Source organism: Fukomys damarensis, unplaced genomic scaffold, assembly GCF_012274545.1.
Source record: "Fukomys damarensis isolate Sample0158 unplaced genomic scaffold, DMR_v1.0_HiC HiC_scaffold_17, whole genome shotgun sequence".
Taxonomy (NCBI): domain Eukaryota; kingdom Metazoa; phylum Chordata; class Mammalia; order Rodentia; family Bathyergidae; genus Fukomys; species Fukomys damarensis.
Window position 1 is genome coordinate 40,790,856 of NW_022900929.1, and position 24,843 is coordinate 40,815,698.

Sequence of the window (24,843 nt, forward strand, 5' to 3'; positions counted from 1 at the left end):
AATTTAATCTAAAGTTAATCTAAATATAAGATTTTATAACTGTCCATGATTTTTAAGCAGTTATACCTAGAGCTATTTAGCAGAGAAAATGGAAGAATGTGAAAGCTCTTTAGATCTTGGCAAAGAAAGAAAAGACCATTCATCAGAAAATTGGGTCAAGTTAGAGAGCAAAGAGTGTAGTTGCCTGAGTAACTCAAGTTTAAAGACAAATTGTTACAGGCTAAGGAAATTGTTCATAAGCTAAGGAGAAAGAAAAGAATCAAAAGTTCTGGGTATGGGGAAAAATGAGAATGAAGATGTCATGTAAAGGTACAATATCCCAATGATAAATGTAACTGTATTATGTACTAAAAAGTACCAATAAACTCAATGAAAAAAAAATTCTGTGTTTTCCGTTTGCTCATCTGTAATAGGAATCCTAACAAAACTTTCCTTATCTTTGTTAAACAAAATGTGTAATAAAATAAAGAAAAATACATAAAACACCCAATTTTTTTTTGTTAGCATTGGTTGTTTCCAGTGATGTCTTTCCTTTGTTTATTAATCAAAATCTGAAAGTTTGAAAACCAACTCTCCACAGCACTTCACTGGCTACCCCCAGAATGCTAATTTTCTCTCTCTCAGTATTAGAAAGCCCTGTCTTAGTTCTTTCAGTCTGCTACAAGAAAAGACATAAATAGAATGGCTGATAAACATAAATTTATTTCTTACATTTCTGGAGACTGGAAAGTCCAAGATCAGTATGTTGGCAGATTTGGTGTCTGGCGATGCCCACTTTCTGGTTCACAGAAGGTGCCATGTCACTAGGTCTTCACATGGTAGGGGAGAGGAAGTTCTCCATTATAACAGCACTAGACTCATTCAGGAGGGCTCTGCTACTTCTCGACCTACCCACCTCCCCACTTCTTAAAACCATCCACGTGGGAATGGGAACTTAAGTATGATTTTGCAGGGACACAAACATTTAGACCATAATATAGCCCTGAAGTTCTACAAGTATGATTTATGTTACAGCTGAGGTCAAAAGCTGGTGTCAAGCTCCCGAATGCTGTTATTGATAACCAAAGTGAGTCATTCAACTTTGTTCTGAAACTAAATCATGATACAGCCAAACCAAACCACTTGGTTCAACTACTCAAAAATGTTCAACTGGAAGCTCCAGACAAACTACTCTGAGAAGATGTAGCCTCCAGGAGTGACTCTTCAGCCCCTTTACTTTTCTGCTAAAAAGGAGGTAAAGAACTACAAAGTTTACCTTGGCAGTGGTTTTTTTTCTGAGTTTATATGCTTTGTAATTAACTAAAATGCAAAAAATGGCAGGCATAGAGTGGAAAAGAAACAGTGACTAAAAATTTTAGTCTGGTTAATCAGACCTAGAATAAATAAAATTAGCTGTATTTCTAATGGTTGCAACATTAATGTTTGAAAATGCAAGATATAAATATATATTATTAATGAATTTTCTACTATTTTCTATGCTCAGGAAGTCACAGAAATTCCTGAGAACTGTAATTATATTTCTGAAAGCTGACTCAATTTTTTCTGTGATGTGATTTTGCAAATCTCTTCTGATTAAACAGTTTGTTGGACACAAAGATATTGATAAACAGATACCCAATGTCTATTTTTTATGAAATCTAAAATAAAATATCAATTCTCACTTGAGAAAAATCACACAAGAACTACATCTGTTTTTATACATCTTTAACTTATAGGCATATTTGAATGCAAATAGGAAAAAAATCTAAAAGAACACATATAAATATCTTGAGAGTGGTTACCTCTGGAAAATATGCTGAAGGTGTGGAGTGGAAATAAATAAATAAATAAATATGTCATTCTCCCTGAAAAATCCCAGAGCTCAGTGGTATTTCAGAATTCATAATGTTTTAGTTTTTCTATGGATAGCCTCATGCTTATTTTGTTTATTACACAATACTCGGCAGAGTTAAGGCATCAACTAGTAATTAAACATACAGTATTTCTGCAGGAACCCTAGAATGTCCACATTAGGTGTGACAAGTTTTTGATGGCCACAGTGAGTTCGGTTCTCATTTTCCACTGATGCAGAAATCTTTCCTCTGCCCTTCTTTATCTTTTACTGGCCTCTCTCTACCTTCTCTATAATCCCAGAAAATTGACCCCACATTCTAATGCCCCCAGGCTTCTGTTGGGATACAGGCAGTGGGGAGTCCATCAAACTCTTTGGTAAGGTTGGGATAACTTCCTTGCCTGAAGGATTGCTCTTAGGAAATCATATTCTCACAACTCATGTTCCTTCTGTGTTACAAGAACAGGCCCCTCCTCTCATTTCCTAGGAGTCAAAACAGCTCTGTGGCTTCTAGTGCCAAGATACAGGTCCCACAGTTACACTGCTATCCCTTCTGCCAGTACTATCTCCTAGGGTTTTTCTCCATGCCACCCACACCTTGGTAAGTAGTCTATTAAATCCTCCTCCAGGCAATCACAGTTGGCGAATGCCACCTGTTTCCTGCACACCAGTGAGTTCAGATTAAAGCAGACTAAAGCACTCATTCTGGTTTTCTTGTCTGATAAGTATAGCTTTCAGCATTCAAAACTTTCAAATTTCAGGATGATAAGTAAGGTCTAGTGAATGCATACACTGTGTTGTTTCTTCATTTTAACAAACACTATTCTCTCCACTTGAACTGCCCTTCCTGTCCTTGTCCACCTGGCTAACCTCAGTTTAGCCTTTAAATATCACCTGTCCAGTGAACTTCAAGAGGAAATCACACTGACCAGTTCTCTGTGGACAGTCTGCTACCCACGACTTGCACATGTGTAAGGTCCCTGGAACAGCCTTGGAAAAAAATGTGTGATAATGGAGCTGGAAGGGTAAAGCACACCCAGTGAAGTAACGGCACTGCTACATATGTTAAAGACATATTGAGTGAAAGGTTTAAAATGTTTTCATATTGTTGTATGACTCAAGAAGATAGTAGATAAATACAATCAAAAGTGACTAAGATTCATTGGCTTTTAAACTTTTTGATTTACCTCCTCACACCAACAGATTATCAATGAACAAAGACTTCTGAAAAATGTTCATTCTTACCGTGTACAAGGTACTCAGTCATTTTTCTAGATTATTCTGGTCCACATCTCTTTTTGAAAATACTGAACATATCCCAGGAATGAATCACACCATGCCTAGTAGGGAAGACACCGAACGATCACGCTTGCAAGTGTTGCCGCAGGGTCAGAATGCTAACTAAAGTTCACTTTTTGCTTTGTTGTTTCACTACCAATTATATTTTTCTTGTTTTTTTCTTCTCACTTTTGGTGATTTGTTCTGAGCAGGGGCAGAAATTCCTGTCCTGAAGTTAGATGACATCTGGCTGGAACCACAGGATGTGTGCTGAGACAGAAACCAGAGCAGCTGGCAATCTGGGAGTTGGGACTGTCTTCACCAATTTTGGATATTTGGTCACCTCATCTGAGATTACATGAAACTCACATTTTTTAGTCTCTCTGAAGGCAGTTTTTATTGTGCAATTTTAAAAGAATTTTTGTGTTGTTTAATGATCTGAGTTAATTTTAAACAAGGATTTATGAAATGTGAGCTTCTGTCAGAAAAATGAGGATCAATTGTTGCTTACAGGAAATACTAATGCTTTTAATAATAGATACTAATAAGAAGCCTATATTTCTTCTAAATTAAAAAAAGTAAATCAAAATATGGTCTGGGTTGGGTGTTTGGTGCTCATGAAAATTAAATTGTAATGACCTAAGAAAAAAATTTTCCTTAACTAGAATCTTGCTTGAAGCAAGCGGATATTCATTTCAATGTCCTTAGAGAAAGATATTCATTATATGATATCATATCATTTATGAGGAACATTGGCTGCATCTGATAGAGATCCAAAACAGGGACAGCTTAAATAAGATATATTTACCTCTCTTATAAAAGTCTAGAAGTGGGCAAAGCAGAGCTGGCCTCCTGCATGATGTCAAAGAATCAAGATCCTTTTCTGCTGCACATGACTGGAATTTCTACAATGCATAAAATATCTGGACAATTGGAAGGAGAAAAGGAGAAGTAATTGCATTTCCCTTTCCTTTAAGACTATATTCAGGAAGTCACACACACTACTAACCCCGATATCCCATTAAACAGAATATAATCATGCAGGTGCTTTTATCTATATGTAAGGCTGGGCAATGAAGTTCTTATACCAGGAAGCTACTGTATGTGCCCAGGTACAAAGTGGAAGTTTTCTTACAAAAGATGATGGAAAAAGTAGATTTGCAGAGAAATGAAAACTTTCTCTCAACCTAGATTAAAGAACTGTCAAACTCATTTGTACCTCTAGGCTTAATTTCCACAGCCTTCTTAAACCTTCGTTGGTCTCCACCTCTTTCTCCTCTTTCCCTTCCTTCTTCTCCTCTTACTCTTCTTTTTCTTCCTATAATTTAGTCAAAGGGAATTACAAACAAAAAACAAAAAACAGTTCCTTCCCTTTTTAAGTTAATTACTTTGTCCCTACAGAACAGAGGCAGACCATGTCACAAGAGCTTGTAGATTGCTGCATTCAGAGCCAATTGAACTCTAAATATGAGGCTGGAAAACAGGATCTAGCCAGGAATCAGGGAAAGGAAAAGCTGAGGAGGTGCTCTACAAGTGTATTACCATAGTTTCTAGAAGCAGCTAGTTCTACACTGACATGCTCACATCAAAATTCTTATCTCCTAAATTCCATCTCCAAATGCAATGCCACGTGCCTAGGTTTTTCGGCCAAAAATTGGAATCTGAGTCTTTGAGACTTTCTTCTTGCTCCTCACATCCAGTCAGGACCAGTTACATGATTTGAAGGTCCCAATAAAAAGTGAGAATGCAGGGCCTTTAGTTGCAAAATTATGAAGGATTTCAAGATGATTGTAGCAGAGCATCAAAACAAGTACAGTAGGCCTGGTACAGCAGCACAGGAAGGCAGGCCTGTACCCATAGACAACACATTTTGTTCATTCTACTTTGGATCCACGATTTTGTGTGTCGACTTGACTGGAACATGAAATGTGCAGACATTTGGTTACACGTGTTTGAATGCATCCACAAGAGTATTTCTGGATGAGACTAATACTTGAATAGGTCAACTGAGTAAAACAAAATCTGTCCAAAGTAGGTGAGCCATATCCAGTCAGTTGAAGGTCTGAATAAATAAAAAAGTTGACTTGTTGGAAGGAAAAGAAAACTTCACATGTCTGGCTTCTTGAACTTGGACATGTATCTTTTACTGCCTTTGGACTTAAGTTGTAATTTCAGGTTTTGTTCAGTGCTGTGCCTGTGGCTTGAAAATCAACATCAAATCTCCTGTTTTCAAGCCCTTGTTCTCAGACTAGAACTATGTTTTCTGCTCTCATGTTTTTCCAGCTCACCAACAGCATATCTTGGGACTTAGCCTCCATATTATCATAATTCCTAATATAAGTCCTCTCTTTCTTCTCCCTCTCTCTCTCTCCCTCCCCGTCCTTCCTCCCCCCCACTTCTCTCTCTTTAATACACACACACACACACACACACACACACACACACACACACACACACACATCCTTTATTGATTCTATTTCTCTGGAAAATCCCAACACATTGGAGGCCTCCAAAACATGGTGAGACAGGGTCTCGCAATGTAGTTTAGGCTAACCTTAAACTTACTATGTACCGTAGCTGGCCTCAAAGTCAAGGCAATCCTCCCGTCTCCACCTCGCTAATGATGGTGAGACCAGGAGATATAAACAGATAATTGGGTTAAAGACCTGTGTAAACTGAAATAAGCCCTTCAAAAATTGGAACACAATGGAAAGAGGCTCATTGAAGTATGCCAGGAGAAGCTGGAGGTGGGGAATGGGGAGGGGGAGTGTGTTCTAACATCAGAATCCTAGCAAAAGCACAGCAATCCATTGTTTCAAAGGGCAAGGACTTGGATAAACTGAGATATGCCCTGGGAAGCTGGAGTGCAAGAGAAGTCTGTTCTTACTTATGTCAGAAGCCTAGCTAGAAGGAGCGATTGCATTGTTTCATTTTTGCACATCCACCAAAATAGCCCAAAAAGTACACATGAACTCATGAAAATGGGAACCTCCTCAGTGTCCTCCTTTGCAGTCCCACTTAGTGAGTGAGAGCTTTTTTTTTTGTTGTTCTTTCTAACAAACTACATTTGGTTTGTTCCCTTCTGCTGTGTCCTTGACTTCACACTTTATCATCTCCAGGACAAGAGCACAGAAAGGGGAGAGAATTAGTAACACGAGATTACAGGTGTGTGCCACCACATCTGGCTAATATTTTACACTGGTACACTTCTATCTCTATGACAACATCTCTGGATCTGTAGCTCTAGACTCACAGTACTGATTTTAAGAAGTGTACCTGCTTCCATTTTTGCTTCTCCTTCCAACGGCTTTCAATCAGAGAAGCAAAACCACAAAGGATAGTCCTAGAAGATAGACATATACAACAAACATATAAATAGATAATACAAATATATAAAAATCTGAACATTCTGTACAATAAAATGTAAGTATATCACATATTTACTATATTAGATAGGTAACATATTTATATAAAATATTTAAATATATAATTATACATATATTGATAGTTTTATATAAATTTGTGTTTTTGAATTTAGGATAGAAGTTGGATCTTAAACAACTATAGAAACTCATTAGCTGTGTACCTGGAGTCAGAGTCTGGAAGCAATGACGGATGTGAAGACAGGGCTACAACACCAATTGAACCTGTGTGGATAGACTGGAATTACAGCCAGAGCCGTCCCACACCAACATTCCTAGGGTATGTATCTCAGATGTGAAGCTGATCTCCTTAACTAATTTGATAAAATATAAGTCTATATCCTTCAATTAATGCCAACACAACAGCAAGAAAATTCATCTAAACATATAAAGACAGAACATTTTCCTTCTTCAAACCTTCCAAGTACTTCCCATTGCATTTAGAAAAATATCCAAACTCTTATCTGTGATTTACAAGGCTGCCCAGGATTTGATCCCTTCTCTGAGCTCTTTGCATTTGATACTACCTTTTCCTAGCTTACAATTTTGAGCCACTGGCTTCCTCCCTGTTCCTAAACAAAACAGCCTTTGTGTGAGCTATAACACTCTTGGCTCTGATCAGTCTGTCACTGGGAAGCTGAGTCTTGACACTGCAAGGAGCCAGCATTCGCTCCTCTGTTCTCTGTGCACTTAGTGAGAGAATTTGGTAAAGACACATAGGCAGCCATGCTAGAGCATGAGCAGAATTTGTTATACAGCATAAATATGGATATTTATGCCTTCAAGTGAGAAAGCAGGCAGTGTGATGTAAGCATCTGCCCCAAGTGCAAGTTTGAATATTTTCTTTATGCATACAAGAATTAATAATGGGGCTCAGGAAACTGTGATGATGATGATGATGATCCTTGTCAACAATGTTCTTAGAGGCTACTTTGAAACTGCAAAATGTTTTCCTTGTTCTTTCCAGATGGTCAGTGCTCCTTGGGGGTGTTAAACATGCAAGAAACGGGGGTCAGGGATGTAGCTCAATGGCATCTGCCTCCCTTGCAAGCACAAGGTCCTGAGTTTGATCCCCAGTGCAAAAAAAAAAAAAAGTAAGAAATTTACCAAAGAAATTCATGAAGGAAAAAGGTCTAATCTAAATCAGTCTCAGCTGAGGTGGAAGGGTTGTTTAAAAAATCACTCCCCTTTTTTATATCATCGAGCATAGTCCATAGCAACCAAGTGTACTCTATACCTGTTTTGGAAATAGACTGCCCAGTGTCATGTTACTGGGTTTTGGGAATGCTGGAGTTTCCTTCTTGAGGTGGTTTCTAGGTTCTTTCTGTCCTCATCAAAGAATTGGTCAAGACAAGTGCAAACAGTAGCAAAGTTTTATTAAAGGTAGGAAAAGAAACTGGCTTTGCAGAGCAAGTTTGGGCCAAGGAAAAGGAGGAAAATAAGTACATCCTACAGCCAAAGACCAGGCCATTTGTCATTCTCATTGATGGGACAAAATACCTGACATCCAAAGTTAAAGGAGGAAAGTTTATTTTTGACAGTTTGTAGGGATTTCAGTCCATAATCAGCTGGCTCCAAGGCAGGCTAACGGGGCCGAGGAGAATCACTGAGGAGAAACAGTTCATGGCAGGCAGAAGGTAGCAAGTAGTGAAGTAGTGAAGCAGCAAATGACAAGAGCAGTTCCCTTTCTGTCCCTCATACTCCATCCAGGCTACCAGTCCTTAGGGCAGGTAGCACTAACATCCAAGGTGGGTGTCTTAATTACTTTTCTTTCTGCTGAGACAAAACACCTACCACCCAAAGTTAAAGGATGAAAAGTTTATTTGGCTTATAGTTTGTAGAGGTTTTAGTCCAAAGTTAGCTGGCTCCAGGGCAGAGTGGCATGTGACAGAAGGAATCACAGAAGAGAAACAATTTATTGTAGACAGAAGACATCAAAAGCAAGCAAGGGGTAACCACAGCACTTTCTATCCCTTATATCTTATCCAGGCTACTTAGAACAGTAGCATTCATAACCGTTAATCTTAGTGCCCTTGACCCCAATATTGCACTATGAATCAATGTCAGCATCATGGACTCTGGATCCAGCCACTTCTGAAAAAGCCCCATATATGACTGCATGAGGCTTTGGGGGGACATTTAGGCACAAGCCATAACAGTGGGGGACCTTTAATCCTAGTATTACACCACGAATCAATCCCAGTATCACATTCTTAATCCCAGCATCACACACTCTAGATCCAGCCACCTCTTAAAAGCTCCACCTCCAACCACATGAGGCTTTGAGAGGACATTTAGATACAATCCATAACACCATCGATGCAAGGGAGAACACAGTGGCAAAAACTCAATGGTGACCATCCTTCTTGTGTCACCCAGTCCTCAGGCTGATGTCAGATCTAGGCCATCCTATGGAAAATCTGCTTGAAGTCCATGTATAGCACTTTGGGAACTGTTCTGCACACGTCCCAGGATTTTGTAATTAACAGACCACACTTACTTCCCCAGCCAGCTTTGACATGCCCTAATCTCCTGTCTCATTTCCCCCTGAAAGACACATATCCTCAGAATTCTTCAAGAAATCCTAAGGGAGCAAAAGTCTTTGTTTTCTACAGCTTCTTCTGGCTGGAATGGGCTTTAGACTCTTCTTACTGGGGATTATGAGCTCTCCAACTACCTTGAGATGTTATGGCTCACTGGCCAAGTTGAGGAAAAAAAAAAACTTTCAAAAGACAATGAGAAAAGAATTCAACAGTCCAACTGTCTGTTCTGTGGGAGGAAAAAAAAAGTAACTTTACTATTATGTTGGAGATATAGAACCCAAATTTAAGGAGCAGATGAAATTTCCACAATTCTTATAGAAGACAATGTATGGCAAAAAGAGGTTAGATAATTATCAAGAGGCACAGCCTTATCAAGATTACCACATAATGGATCTAATTAAAAATGGAAGCCTCAATATAGCTTCCCATTTAAACTGTAGTGAATCAGGGTCATTCATTAGTGATGCTGCTTACAGTAATATCTCACTTCATGAATTCTTATTTATAGAACAATTCAGTTTGGAAACAGAAGCATTAGGCAAAATTTTGCTTCCATTCTTGAACTCCACATTATGCAGCTCATATGACCAAAGCCATCCTCTCCACATGTACATGTATGTGGCCATCTTCCCCCAAATCATGGAACAAATTAAGTTCATGAACTGAGGTACCACTGCATCTGTACCTAGAGAAATACTGGAATCTTGCTTTTTGAAGAGGAGTCTCAAGTTTTCCAGATGTTCTCAGGAAAAGCTTTCTTCTTAATCTTGTGAAAATTCTAGTGACCATTTCCCACGTAGGATTTTTATAGATTTGTCACTGCATACCTTGAAAAAGGACCACAGTGGTTCCTCAAGGACTGAAAATAAGTCTAGGGTCTTGAGGGCCAGGAGAGCTACTCTTCTTGTCTCCCTATCAGCTTTCTAATTTTCTAAGAAGACTTTAGACATGTGTCTTTGGGATTCTTTATAATGCATGACAGCAACTTGCTTGGGAAAATAAATTACCTCTAAAAGTTGTATAATTTCTTTTTTGTATTTTATATGTGATTGCTTATAATCAATAAGCTCATTCTTTCCAGATTGCTGCATGGACATGTAGCACCAGGAAAGCGTATCTGGAGTCTGTATAGCTCTATAGCTTCTTGCCTTTTCCTAATATCAATGCCTAAGTAAGGGCTACTAGCTCTGCCTTTTGAACAGAGGCTCCTAGGGGAAGAAGGTTAGCTTCAATGACACTTACATAACCTGCCTTTCAATATCCTTCTTGGACAAAGCTGCTGCTTCCATCAGTGAACCACACCTCTTCAGAGGTTTGGAGAAGCAGGTCATTAATATACTGCCTGCTTGCATTGGTCTGAGAGATGACTTGTTCAAAAGAATGGCTAACTTCTGGGTCTGTATATATCAAAGAGGCAGGATTAAGAGTATTGCAAGTTTTTATAATAGCAACAGGAATTTCTAAGAGCATGGCCTGAAATTTAGCCAGCCATTTCACTATTAAGCACAAGTAACCTTTGCTCTAGAATTGCTCTAACCTGATGGAGCATCTGTACTTCTAGAGTCTGTATTAACATTAGTTTTGCAGCTTCCTCTGTTAGCATAGCTGTAGCGGCTACTGACCTCAGGCACTGAAAAAATGATACCATGGAGGATGGTTCCAGGATTGGTTCCTGGTAGAGATTCCAGATTCTTGTGCACAATAAGCAAAGAACGGTAAATTATACACAATGGTAAAAGAAAAAGGTGATACATTTATTGAAGTTAATGGGGGAAGTTACACGCAGAGCAAGCAGGTTTGTGTCCGCAGAAAAAACAAAAAGGTGGCACAAATAGGGACAGAGGTGGTGCCAGGGCATCAGGGAGAAAAAGAACGAATATAAGTCAGGCTTCTGTATTTGAAAAAATGTGTGTTCACCTAGAGCACTTCTCTTTTGGCCTCTCTGGATATGAGTGAATAAATGACTAAGATGATTGATAAAATTCTGAGTCACCCCAATGGTATCTGATGCCCATGACTTTCCCCACATTTGACTCTAATTATATGTACGATATATAGCCCATATGTATGAATGCTTAATGAATTTTGAGTGAGGAAGGATCATTGCAGGTCAAGCCTCTGTATAACATGCAAGTGCTCTGGCCTGGAGCTTTGGGAATTTCGTAAATCTTTATTATTCTTATTTCTGCCTCTCAGAACAAGGGAAGGAGGGTTGGCTCTGTGGTGTTGCCCTAGTTAAACAGAGGAGGAGTGATCCCAAGGTCTCAGTTGTGCTATCTAGACTAGAAATATAGCTAAGTAAAAAGTTGCCAGCTCCTGGTAAGGATGAGGAGACTATGGACTATCTGCAGAAGTCATTCCTATGTGTGAACTATTGCTGCAGGCCTATAGAAAACTTCCATCAGTACTCAACATTTAGTCAAAGAGATTTTAGGCCTTAGAGCTTGGCTGAAGATGATGTGGAATGAAAAACAGATCTCAACATCACAAGATCCAGTCTCAAAGATTTCAAAAATTCTTAACTTGCAAATTAAGCTGCTCTGGAGAGCTTGGGCAAATATGCTTGTTATGGACCATCCTTCACTGGCATCTACTAAAGTTAATATTTAGTTTGCATAGATCCATTTGTCTGTTTTATTTATTTTACTAAGTGAAGTATATTTTGATAGAGACCTTTTTCATTTTATAAATATACTCTGAGTTGCCAACATATAAATTGTGTTTATTCTTAATAGGACCAAGAGATGAGGAACTATAGGTAGAAAAGGGTAGGACCTGAGTAAACTGGGGTAAACCTTTGAAATCTGGAGCACAAGGAACAAAGGCTTGATTGAAAGATAAAGTACAAGGGACTCATAAAATCTGCCATAAAATCCCTGACAATTAGAAGCCTACCAACAGCAGCAACTACAGCACCTACCTTCATTTTCATGTGCCTGACAAAATCAAAGGCTGCATATGAGCCCCTAAATTTAGGACCTCCTTAGTGTCCTCTTAGAACCTCTCTCAGCTAGCGAGAGTTTTTTTTGTTGTTGTTCTTTTTAAATAATCACACCTAGTTCATTCCCCACTACTGTTTGCAAGGCCTCATTGTTCACCATCTATAGAACAAGGACCTGGACAGAGGAGTAACATGGTTACACTAAGACATGCAATTAAACCATATATACAACATAATAATACTCAGGTTTAAAAAGAAAACAGCATGAAGTTTTAAAAGATAGACAAAACAGCTGGGGAATATATCTCAGTGATGAAGTGTTTGCCTAGCATGCACCAAGGCTTAGGTTTGGTCCTCAGCATTGTTAAAAAGAAAAAAAAAAAAAGCGTAAGTGAAAAAGTGTAGGAGACAGCTAAATGCACATTTTAAAGCTAGTGCACTTTATATCAAAAACTGAATAGACTCTTGTGTTTGTGAAAACTTAACGTTAAATCTGAGAGATTGTTTCTTCCCTTTTACTTTTAAACCTGAAGGTGTTGCTATAGGAGATAGGGTATGGCAAAGCTGGCTGGGGAAATGGGCAGGACTTGTCAATTACAAGATCTCAGGGCAACCAAGGACCCTTGGCCTGCTCACCTGAAGACCTGGGCAGCATAAAAGAAGAGCAGTAATCTCAGAAAGCCGCTGTCTTGTGTGAGTTTGCATGGTAGCCCACACTGCGTTTCAGGGAAAACTTGGGTACTTTTTTTTTAACCATCTTTTTTCTCTGTTTAGCCCAAATTCTCTCAACAGAGCTGCTTTTTTCCCATACTCATGTACCTCATGTTTTTCAAATAAACTTTTTGGCTTCGCTATTGGATTGTCTCGCCCAATTCTTTGTTGGAGACAAGGACCTGGAACACTTTTGATTGGCAATAACACTTCGGATTCCTGACGGAACTGCCCAATACGCATGTGCCACTGTGCTATGTGATGGCTCTGCCTGCTACTGTGGACAGTCTTGAAATACTGTGTGTAAATCAGTGGGCTTAATGTGTTCTAGGTAAGCATCTGCAACTGTAAATACCACCAGGAATCAGATGCAGGTACACCTTAATCTCACAGTGTGCTTTTCACCAGCTTGTATCTGCTCCCTTTCCTCATTTATAAAACAAGAGAAATGGTCTGCTGGTTACTAAGGTGACTCTTTCAGCTTCTCATTCATTTGGTTCTGTTTAGCATCTATAAATTCATCTTCACCTGAGGAGAGAATTTGGGCAGCCAGGCTTAGCATGTTTTTATGTTCTGAATTTTGGATGTTTGTCTGGCTTACTATTTGTGAGTGAATCATTTAAAAAATGGTATGGATATCTTGTTGATTTTTACTTATATTAAATACTTCTGTCACTACTCTGTAAGTTAATCTCAAAATTAACCTTTAAGGCAACTGGGATGACTGGCTTGTAAAAATGTTTGCTTTTATCTTCTGTGTACCTCGTAAATAGGCAACAGCTTAATTGCTTTCTCTTGTATGATGAGAGTAAAGTGTGACTAAATGAGGAAAAGGATGAAGCTGGTGGGATCTCTCTCTCAAATGGTAGCTTATTATCTGCATTTTTTAAAAATAAGTCAGTTTTGGAATTGAGTAGAAAGATACTTGGTATTTAAAAGGCTTCTGCTGTCCTGAGCAGCATTTTTAATTGTATAGGTGACTTCTATTCTGTTTAAACATTTGTGGAGAGAGCCTGAAATTTTTCCTGTGTACTGAGTAGACTTTATTTTAGCTCACTTACAAACTGTACTTATTTTTAACCTGGGTTTGTTGTGGTTGTAACATAATGGGAAGAGTTTAGACTACGGTTCTAATTTCTGCTTCTAGTTAGCTGCACCGCCTTGAAGTTAGCACCTTAAGTACTGTATGTATTCTCACTATAAAACTAGACTGTCAGACCCGGAGGGGAACACCTGAGGCCTCTCCCTCAGGTACCTTCCATGTTTGTGATTCTGAGCCCTGAAGCAGTGCTTTCCTCACAACAGCATGGGGTTGGGGGGATAAACATGCTGCCTCTGATGGGACCCCAGACGCAGAGCTGCGTGGGGAGACTGTCAGAGACTGACCATAGGACCAAGCAACAGTCCTCCAGCAGCCCAGGCATTGATAGAGGGATGATGACAAGGAGGGCACAGAAGGAAGGAACGGACCGAGAGAGACCAGATCTGGCTGGAATGGAAGGGGGGGCTTAGAAGTGGGAGGGTGGGAGGCTACCTTTGAAAAGGGTAACAGGGTATTCATTGTACAGCTGAGGAAGCCAATGATGTTTTCTATTTAAATGATAAGTATGGGGTTTTTTAATAGAGTACTTTGGAAAGTCAGTTAAGTTTGGTTGAAAGCACAATCCAGCACCCCCCCACACAATGTAATTGGCAAATACATTTGTCCTACATAAAGTTTTAAATATGAATGAAAGCCAGAAATGTTGCCACTGGCCAATAATGTTCAGAGTAGCAGAATGAAGAAAACCAGAATTTAGGTAGATAATGGCTTGAATGACCCCCCCATCTTAATATTGCACACTTGCATGAAATATTTGGAAATGAAACATATATTTTAGGGAACACTGAATATTTCCTTGGGTAAAGATCTCCACACTTTGGACTTAGAAATAACATTTAAATAGATCTGCCTGGGGTGGCAGTGTTATACTATCAGCATAGGAATAAAAGTACATTTACATTTAATTTACATAAAGGGTGTAAAACCTACTATAGTGTCCAGGCAGACAGTAAATGATTCTTCTCACTCCTCTGAAGTTTGATATTTTTACCACCATCTGCCTGTCTTAATAACTGTTGAAATCAACCTATAGACAAGAGTGTTGGGCTGTGGGGATTTAGCCAGCTGCCTCACAAGTGCAAGGTCCCAAATTCGATCCCCGGTACCAAAAAAATAAAATAGCGTCAATGAAATGTTATTGCAGAAGAGCTTATAGAGAAATCGGTGGATCATGCAAACATAATGCTTTATTATTTCTGTGCCTCAGTGTTTAAGTAAAAATTGAAGGGCTTAGAGAAAAATTAAGTAAAAAATAAAATAAAATTTTCATTAGTGTTCTAGTGGTATCATAATAAAGCACTAGGTTTAATATAGGTTTAATATAAATATGTTTTATATAACCTTTAGGTTATACAGGTTCAATATAACTGAAATTTATTTTCTCATGTTCTAGAGCTAAAAGTCAAAATCAGATACCAGCAGATCCCTCTGAAGGCTTTAAGGAATAAGCCTTTGTGCCTCTTTAGCTTTAGTGACCCAAAATTCCTTGGTTTGGAGGAGCAAACTCCAATCTTTGCCTCTGTCATAACATTTCCTTCTCTTACATTCCTGTGTGTCCTTTCTTGTTCTTACAAGGACGCCAGACATTGAATGACTACATATCAAACTCCTTAATTACATCTGCAAAAAGTATTTCCAACATAAAGTCACATTTACAGCTTCCTGGTGTTAGGGCTTAAGCATATCATTTTGAGGTCATAATTTAACTTCTTACCAGGCTAATTAAAGATTTCTGTCATGCTTTCCTTTACTGCGAGAGGGTCCCTTATAGACTGGACTCAGAACTTGGGACTATATATTAGAGTTACTAGTGAGCACTATACGCCATAAGAAATACTGCACAGATATGTTTAGAGAATGCAGACAGGAGGAGTTTTACATTCCTCTCAAATACCACAGTGGTGTCAGTTTGGGTTTGAACAGTAATTAATTGTCTCCAGGATACAAAATGTGGGATTTACTTGATCTCTAAGCTGCTAATGCATCCCTTGCTGTACCCTCAGTAGCTAAATGGGTCACATTTCTTGGCAGTGTGGCAAATTGTCTAGATTTGTAAATCGGGCTTTTGACAATGTAATAGCTAGAAGGGGAAATGACTTTTGCATTTGTATTACATTTTAAGAGGCTTTAGCAACAAACCATTCCACAACGCTGTTGGGAAACCATTTGGAAAGATCAGGTTCATTGGATCAAGTTTCTATAGGGGAAATTTAAAATAAAGTATTGCAGGAAAGACTTAGAATTTTCTGGGAAAAAACTTGAGATATCTTTTCCACTCCTTGTTCCTGAAGAAGTTATTCAGGGAGAGGTAAACTAATGAGAGAACTGTTCAGAGTTAAGAGGTAAAGGAGCCAGTTTAGCTATACAGAGCTGGCCATGAGATAAAGCTTGGCCACATGACTTCTGATTTCTACCACACCCTGGAGATCCAGGGATAACTGGTGAGATTCGGGGTGAGAATGCACAACCAAAAAAGCTCTGCAGCCTGGAACAAAAGCCAGGAGTACTAAACCATAACTGCCTAATTAAGAAACCAGGCCGTAAATAGCGGGTTAGTAACATTTTATGTAGCTACTCCTGACATATTTTAAAACTTTGTAAACTATATAAATACCTGGAACCTGAGCAACATACTGATCAACAAATGAACAGATCAAGGAAGAAATTAAGAAGTAAATTTAAAATTTTCTTAAAACGTGTGAAAATGGAAACAACAAATTGAAACATATGGGACAGGCAAAAGCAGTGCTGAGAGGAGTTTACTGCAATCAGCTACTACATCAAAAAAAGCAGGTTACTACTCTTCACTGTACCCTGTGGGAGCATGTGATATCCCAGGCCTCACATAAGCAGATTGGAATATACTGTGGTGTCCTAGATCAGAGCCATTACTACCTGGGAGAAGCAGCTGCTGCTTCCCAGGACCAGTTCTACAGAGGAGGTGAGTAGACAGAAAAGGACCCTAATGCTGCTGAGAGGAATGTGGAGGTCTGAAAGATCAAGAAGTTCATTTAGAGCTTGACAGTACATACCAACACATGCCTGCACTCTAGGAGGCTGAGGCAGGAGGGTGGAAATTTGGAACCCAGACAGGACAACTTAATGACTAAAGGGCTGGATATGTAGCTGTATCAGTCAGTACTTATGAAAGAAACAGATTTAATGCAAGATATATAAATGTGTAAGGATTTACAAGATAAGACTTAAAATGGCCATTTGCCATCTTCTAAAGATGTAGAGAGTGCGGAGAGTCTGTCTGCACACTGGAGATTAGGATCAAATCAAAGGTCAAAGGCCTAGAGCTCACAGTAGCTTCCCATGCAAGTTTGTATCAGGAGGCCAAAGGACCTGAGCTGGAAGGCTAGAGTCTGGGCTGGAGGTATGTTTGAGCTCTGGCACTGCTGCCAACATTGAGCAGAAATCGGTGCTCTGAATTACAATAGTTCAATATAAGGGGACCTAACTGTCTTTACTACAAGTGAATATGCACCCACTGGGAGAAAAAGGGCTCTGACTCTGTCTCTTTGCAAGTCTCTGCTAATATTTGAAACATGTCAAAACTCCCAAAGGTCACTTGCTGCCCCTATAATTCCAGTTTAGCTTTGCCTATATCCGCTTTCTATGCCATCTTGAACACAGCTGCTCTTCCTTCCAGCGACAGGATGAATTTGTTGAGCAGGCTGAATATGTCATATGACTGATCAAGTTTTGCCATTCATTCTATGGCAATGAAACGCGCTTCCAGTTAGGACTGGTTTTCTAAAAGAAACTTCTGGAGTGGTTTTCATAACTCCAAAACTCTGGCCAATGATCCACCTTTAGAAAGGCATCTCACTCTTGTGTACAAAAGAAGATCTGTGTGCTCTGCATCCCTCTCTCTAAGCTGTACAAATAAATTTGAGTTAAGGGCATGCACTCTAATGTGGTTGATAATTTTAGTCATATACTGCAAAACACCTTAAAGTTCAGTCAACATTTTCTGGCTAGACAGAATTTCCTTGGGACAGCACAGTGTATAGACTTATATTCAGAAGTGACCTCCTCGACCTGAGTAGTGAAACCAGAAAGCAGTCCAGTTATGGCATTTGAGCCATCTGTTGTGTGTACTGACACAAAATAATTTAGTTGTCATCACATATAACCAAAGACTTGAATTGTTCTGTAGCTGTGGTGAGGTCAACAAAATTATACACAAAATCAAAGGAATATGACCACCACCATTTTGACTAAACTTCTCTGAACCGTCCTCCTAGCACAGTTGCACCTACTGACTCTTATTATCAGCCATGCTACTGATATCAACTCATATGGTTATTCAGTCCTGCTACTGATGACAACCACTATGTCTGCATGTTCCCAAGCCTTACCCTTGGGCAAGTATCCTTAGCAGGTAGCCATAACCTCCCTTTACTGAACTCCCTGATATCCCTCTTGACCCTATAAGTAACCCCACAGCCTGTATGAGAGTTACTGGTCTGGGATCTAGTGCCAGAGCAGTCCATCTCAGGTTTGTTCTGAAATAAACCTGTCTGGTTGATGTTGTACCTCTGTTTCTTTTCCTCCAAATGGGGCTTCTAGTTTTAATTTTTTGAGGAATTTCCATACCTCATTCCCTTGTGTTTGTTCCAATTTAAACTCCTATCAACATTGAAGAAGGGTTCCTTTTTCCCCCACAATCTCTCCAGCAATTGTTATTAGTTGATTTCTTCAGGATAGCCATTTTTTCCTGAGTGAGATGAAATATTGGTATTATTTTAATTTGCATTTCTTGAATGACCAGAGATATTGAAGATTTTTCATTTATCTATGGCTGTTTTTACTTCTTCATCTGAGAAATGCCTATTGGTTTCAGGTGTTCCTTACATTGGATCCTTAAATTTGGGTGTCTAGGTCTTTGAGTTCTTTATATACTCTAGATACTAGTTCTTTCTCTGAGGCATAGCTGGCAAAAACTTTTTTTTCCAGTACCAGGGATCAAACTCAGTACCTTGAGCTTGCCAGGGAGGCATCGGCACCATTGAGCTACATCCCCAGCTCCCCAATTGTTTTCCCATTTTGAAGGTTGTCTTTTCACTCTGTTAATGGTTTCCTTTGCTGTGCAGAAGCATTTTAATTGGGTACAATCCCATTTGTTGATTCTTGGCTTTATTTCTCATGCAAGCAGGGTTCTGTTCAGAAAGTATCTGCTTACTTCTATATCATCTAGAGTTTTATCTATGTTGTCCTCCAGGAGATTTAGTGTTTCTGTTTTAATATTTAGATCTTTGGTCCATTTTGATTTTAGTTTAGTGCACGATAAGAGATATGGATCTAGTTTAAACTCTGGCACTTGGATAGCCAGCTTTCCTAGCACCATTTGTTAAAGAGGCTAACTTTCCTCCAGCAGCAGTATCTGGGTTGTCAAAGATAAGGTAAGCTGAGTAAGCCTGAAGTTGTTTCTGCATGCTCTATTCGGTTCCATTGATCCACAAGTCTGGTTTTTGCTGATATCATGCTGTTCTTATCACTGCAGCTTTGTAGTATAATGTCAAATTTGGGATTGTGATGCCTACAGCCTTGCCTTTGTAGCCCAGTCAAATTTTGCTATTCTAGGTCTCTTCTGGTTCCATATGAAGTTTTGGATTGTTCTCTCTCATTCTGTAAGGTATGCTGTTGGTATTTTTTTTTCTTTAACAGAACAAGTTTATTACTCCCACTCAGTAGTTCCTGGGGGCTTTGATGTTAAGTCTTACATAATTCCAGAAATAATAGGAATCTTTTTAATCTCAGTGACCATCTTTAACACCACCCCCACAGGGATCTCATTACCAGGTGTTGCAGATGTACCAGTCACGAAGTCACTATTTTTGATTGAGATCATGTTAAATCTGAAGAACAGTTTTCAAAGTATGACCATTTTGACTATATTGGTTCTGCCTATTGAGGGACAGGGATTACCTTTCCATTTTGTGATGTCCTCATTGATCTCCCTTTGCAGAGTACTGCAGTTTTAATTGTAGAAGTCCTTCACTTCTTTGCCTAAGTTACTTCTTAAGAATTTCACTTTTCTTGATGCTATTATGAAAGCTATTGTTTCCTTAATTTCTCTCTTGGTGAATTTATTACTGGTGCACAGGAATAGTATTGATTTTTGAGTCTGACCAAGGATTCTCTCCAGGAGACATGGCAGGTGCTTGAACTGGAGTAATTTACAAACCTATTGAAGGACTCACATAGGAGCAGAATCCTGTGTCTCCCTGCACTTCAGGGCACCCACTTGTCCATTTCACTGCTTCATTTCTCCCTGAAGGCCTCTGGAGTCCTCAGCTTTCACTTTGTCTCTGTACATTTGGTCTCTTTTTCCTGTGAGCCTTGAGCTGAGAAAGTGCAGATTGTCCCTTGCCTTCTCTGCATTATGTTCTCTCTTCAGTTTCTTTGTAGGTCATAATTTTTCTGTCACATCCATTTCACTTTCCAGGGATCTACTTTTCTTTTTCTTTTTTTCTTCTTCAAGTTGCTATTTTCCAGTGTCTTGATTCTGAATCTCAGAGTCTGAGATGTTGTTGCTTATCACTCTGCCATTTTTCCAGAAGTCTTCTCTGCTATTTCTTTAACTCACCTAGTAATGGTGCTAGCTGAAAGAGGAACACATGCTACTTTTTGGACTGCAGCCTTTCCTGAAAGTTTACAACAAATGTCCTTATCAGCAGGGAGAATCAACTCTTCATAAAGAGATCCTTATTTTTAGCAATGTAATTGGGTGCTAAGATGCTCTCACTGCAGACACATTTGGTAAAGAAGTTGCCTTTGTGTGTGAGGTTTTGTTTTGTTTTGTTTGCTTGTTTGTTTGTTTGTTTTCTACCAGGGATTGAACTCAGGACTCTGCACTTTCAAGGCAGGTGGTGGCACCATTGAGCTAAATCCCCGGCCCTAGTTGCCTTTGATATTTGCTTCTGTTCTTCATGTTTATGGATTTTTTTTTTCTTTTGAAAGATTTGCCTTTTAACATAGGGTATTTAGGTGCTAGCTTCAGCAGCACATATAATAACATAGGGTATTTAGTGTCCAAGTGATAAAACAGCTTTGAAAGTTTAATTTGTTTATTTAACAGCTGGTTGCCACAATATTATGCAAAGCAGGCCTGAAGTATGTGAATCACCTGTTGCAATGAACCTGTTATTTATGTAGGACTCTTGGCATTTTCTTTTCAATGGTGCTTTCTTCTTGTTGGCCCCTTACAGTTTTCTTCTGTCTTCTGATTGGGTTTTTCTCTATTTCAAAGAAACTCTCCAGTGATATTTGTTCTTTTCCTCATTTTAACTAGGGTTAGCTTGTGGACTTACCAAAGCTACAACTGAGACACAACTGCACATGTGGGAAAGATGTGCAGATGATAGTGGTAAAGAAAATAAGGGGCAAGCCATGCAAAGAATAAAACGAGGGCTGAGTTCTTATTTAATGCTACCACCAGATACAACTTAATTGTCATTGCCATTCACTGATGGGTTTTGTATGAATCTGAACGCAACAGATTTATTCTGATCTCCATGCAGTCAAATCTCTCTGCAAATGTTAACCTGCATTTGCAGCTGCTCCCCAATGCTAACATTACTGCCTCAGCCGCAACTCAGGTCATCAGGCATTAGCTTCTCATAAGGTGTGCACAACCTAAACCTCTCACATGTGCAGTTCAAAGTAGCTTTCCCATTCCTATAGGAATGTCACTGCTTATCTGACAGGAGGCAGAGCTCAGGTGTAATTCATGTGATGGGAGTGGACATAAATACAGGTGAAGCGTCAGTCACTAAACCTGCCACTCACCCTTGCTGTGCAGCTCAGTTCCTTCCAGGTTCCCAAGTATTCCTGACATAGGAATTCAAACAACTCAGTGGGGAGAAACAAAATTTAAAAACACACACAAATAATTCATTAAATGAGCAAAACACTTGAGTAGATATTTCTCAAAAGAAGACATAAAAAGAGCCAACAGGTGTATGAAACATTCTCACCATCACTAATATGAGAAAATTCAAATCAAAACTACAATGAAATATGTGACTCCAATAAGAATGGCTATTATAAAAAAAGAGAGGATATAATGAATTATGTCAAAGAAATGAATAAAAGGGAACGCATACATTATTATTCAATTACTATAGAAATGATGGGAAAAAAAAATGGAAGTTTAAAAAAAAAAGGTCTACTATCTGATCCAGAAATCTCATGACTGGGTTTATATCCAAAGAAAGTGAAATTAGCATGTCAAAGAGACATTTGCAGGGCTGGGGACCCGAGTTTGATCCCAGTTACCAAAAATAAATAAATAAATAAAAATCAGTTTAAATGTCTTTCTTCAATAAAAGAGAGAGACATTTGTACTTCCATGCTAATTGCAGCACCATTCATGAAGAGCCAATAAATGGAAATAAAATAAGTGTCCATTGGCTGAGGAATAGATACAGAAAATTTAGTAGCTGTATTATGGAACAAGGCCCCCATAAATTGCGTAGAAAAATGTACAAGTTATGTAGAAAAATGTCCAGCAAATATTTTTTCTCAGGGAAGTACATGATGGAAGGAGAGGGCTTATGACCAAAAATCCTCTAAGAAAGGGACAGTTGTCTTTATTTGAAAGTTTCTTTGATAATTGCTTGAGCATAGAAGCTGACATCTAATAGGATCAGATTTTGGTAAACTATCTGCCAGAGGCAAGGATATGATTTTATTTTGTTGTTTCACAGGGGAGATGCAAGAGGAGAAAGAAAAGATCAGAATGGTAGGATGGAACCAGATGTTATCTCCCTGCCAGGCCTATCACTTGAGGTAAGAGGGAGATTTAACAGGATTAAAACTCAATTAAAAATATTCTGCCTTTATGATATTTCAAAAAGTATATAAAAGATTCTAAAATGTCAAGTATAATTATCTTTCATAATAGATAAATATTTTTATGTTAGAGGAAAGAAAATAGAAATAAGAAAAAAAATACTATTATATATAAGGCCTTCCCCAGTTTTTGTGAACAGCCTGGTGAATATTCTTTGTTCCACTTATTGGAGTTAAAATAACTGACTCTTCTGCTATCCCCCACTCTCCCAAGCATTTCTTCATACTTCAGCTTCAGCAATTCTGAATTATTCACAGTTTCCTATTCATTGTGTCTGCCTTTCATTGTGTCTGCTGTGTGAAATATTCTCTGCCCACCTTCCTTTCCCAACTCTCTATTAGCAATGAAAAAATTCCTATTTTCGTGCTTCCTACTGCCTCCCATTGGCAGGACTGGATCCCTTGTATCTATCAGGTTTCAAGTGGAAAGTCACAGAATTTAGGCTGTCTCGAATCATCCAGAATGTCAAAAATCCCTTCCCACAAATCTCCATAGTTCATTTCCATGCTTTACCTTTCCTGCTCAATTCCATAGTTAATATAGTATTTATTTTACTTAACTAGTGCCTCTTTCATTAGGATACAAACTCTACCAAGACAGAGATTTAAAAATTTTTGCCATTTGTTGTCTACTGCTCTATCTCCAGTGCCTAGAATAGGACTCGGCACACAAGGAAATGATGGGTGGCTGACTGAAATCTCAGCTCAGGGGCCATTTTCACCTGAAGCCCTCAGGCAGCTTTAGTTGTTCCTTGACCCATACTATCCTGTATATATTGTCTCTTCTATTGTACTTGTTTGTGTGTTCTATTCTCTGAGCTGAAAACTACTTTAAAGTTAAAGGCCTTGCTGGTTCATCTTTGAATCCTTCATATTTGGTACCGTTATGATTTAATAAATTAATCATTTACAGATAAGAAAACTGATGCTCAGAAAAGGCTAAATAATATCTAAGAACACAAGCAGTAGGAAGCAGAGATAAGCTACCAATGCTAACATGTGTCATGCCCTTTCTTTTATATTTTCTTGAAAATTTACCCTTTTTATCCTGTACCTTTGCTGTATGTTCTGTCTATCCCCACATTTTCTATGTATCCATATTCTACTTACATGTTCAAATCCCATATGTTCAATGACATCTTCCTCGATGACTCTTTAATGTCTTCCTTTTTTACAGGAAGCTCCCAAAATAGCTCTAAGGGTAAATGGGAAAGGATATCATGTGAGGTGTGTGGTTATGGAGAATAGCTTATCTAAGTCCTAACTGCGTTCCACAATCTAAACTTGGGCTGTTGGCTGAAAGGTCTGTATGTTTTGTAGGTAACGAACAAAGAAATAATCATCCTCCAATGGTCTGCAATTTCAGGTAGCCCTCTCTCAGAGTCTGTGTTTCTCTCCTAAGGATTTATGTGGCTGGTGATGGATGTGACTCTGTGCATGATTTGACTGAACTGAATACCCCAAGAGAAGCACAATATGTTGCAAGTCTCCAAGGGTTATCTGAACTAAGAGCGTCCTCCTCACCTTGGGATTAGCATTCTGAACACCGGACGTTTTTTCCCTTCCCTTCCTCCCTTGAGTTTCAGTTCGAAAAAGCGACTTCAAGCTTTCCCAAACTTTGACTCCTCTGGTGTTCCTACATGAGAAGCAAAATCTTATTTCCTATGAGTCATTTTCTCATGTTTCCACATCCAAAGTAGAATCTTTACTTTCATTGGCCCTTAGTTGTGTCTACATAAAATATTAAAATATCTATAATTTGGGAAGCAGTAATGAATTGAAAATGTAAATCTGGTATTAAGACTCTTTGGGTTCAAATCCCATCCCTATCATTTAATCAGCTATGTGACGTTAAGTTCCTTAACATATCTGTTTCACTTACCTCATCTTAAAATAGGATCTTGTCACTTCAAGACGTTGCTGTATTTGATTTTTTTCAAAAAACAGCAATTAATAAGTGGTAACAGCTTTCTGATGGCCTGTTATGCACTAGTGATTATGTTAGCTCCGTACATGCACTTATCACATCAGCCTGAGGAAATTAAGAAACAGAGTTTAGGGCTTATTACATCCAAAACACATCCGAAGAACAAAGTATAGTGAGGCTTAGTTCCGTCCCCAGGAACCAGCGGGCCTCACGGAAGCGACCA

At 38.8% G+C, this 24,843-nt stretch overlaps 1 long non-coding RNA gene across 1 annotated transcript; it reads right to left on the reverse strand.

The window, feature by feature from the left end:
- Positions 1-719: 719 nt before the first annotated feature.
- LOC104862580 lies at positions 720-24,808 on the reverse strand. The gene is made up of 7 exons (XR_780369.3): positions 24,576-24,808; positions 23,804-23,888; positions 6,386-6,452; positions 4,329-4,427; positions 3,918-4,032; positions 3,077-3,171; positions 720-809 (listed from the first exon to the last, which is right to left on the reverse strand). It is a non-coding gene; the product is annotated as an uncharacterized LOC104862580 (long non-coding RNA).
- Between the last annotated feature and the right edge of the window lie 35 nt (positions 24,809-24,843).